The following is a 355-nucleotide window of genomic DNA, read 5'->3' as shown; positions in this document are numbered from 1 at the left end:
ATGTACGTTTTTTCTTTTCATATTTTATATATGGTATTTTTATAATAATCTACTTATGTTTTTTTTATATTCATACTTATATTCCTACTTATTACGTTTATAAAAGAATATTATACTGTTGGAAGGGAAGGATACAGTTTTCTCGTATACAGTTTTATATTTTGTCATGTACACGTATATTCTTCGTATATGTTTTTTACAATAAAAAACGATTAAACCAGAGAATCTTTGTGTATCCACGAATTGTGTGATCCATCGAATCCCAACCACTTCACGTACACCTCGTCCCCTTTCCTGCGCAGCACCTTCTCCACGAGATACACGTCCGGATACGTCGCGCGATGCAACTCGTGCT

The sequence above is a fragment of the Wasmannia auropunctata genome, unplaced genomic scaffold (genome assembly GCF_000956235.1).
Source record: "Wasmannia auropunctata unplaced genomic scaffold, wasmannia.A_1.0 LD336071.1, whole genome shotgun sequence".
Classification (NCBI taxonomy): domain Eukaryota; kingdom Metazoa; phylum Arthropoda; class Insecta; order Hymenoptera; family Formicidae; genus Wasmannia; species Wasmannia auropunctata.
Note: the sequence above shows the minus strand (reverse complement) of the source record.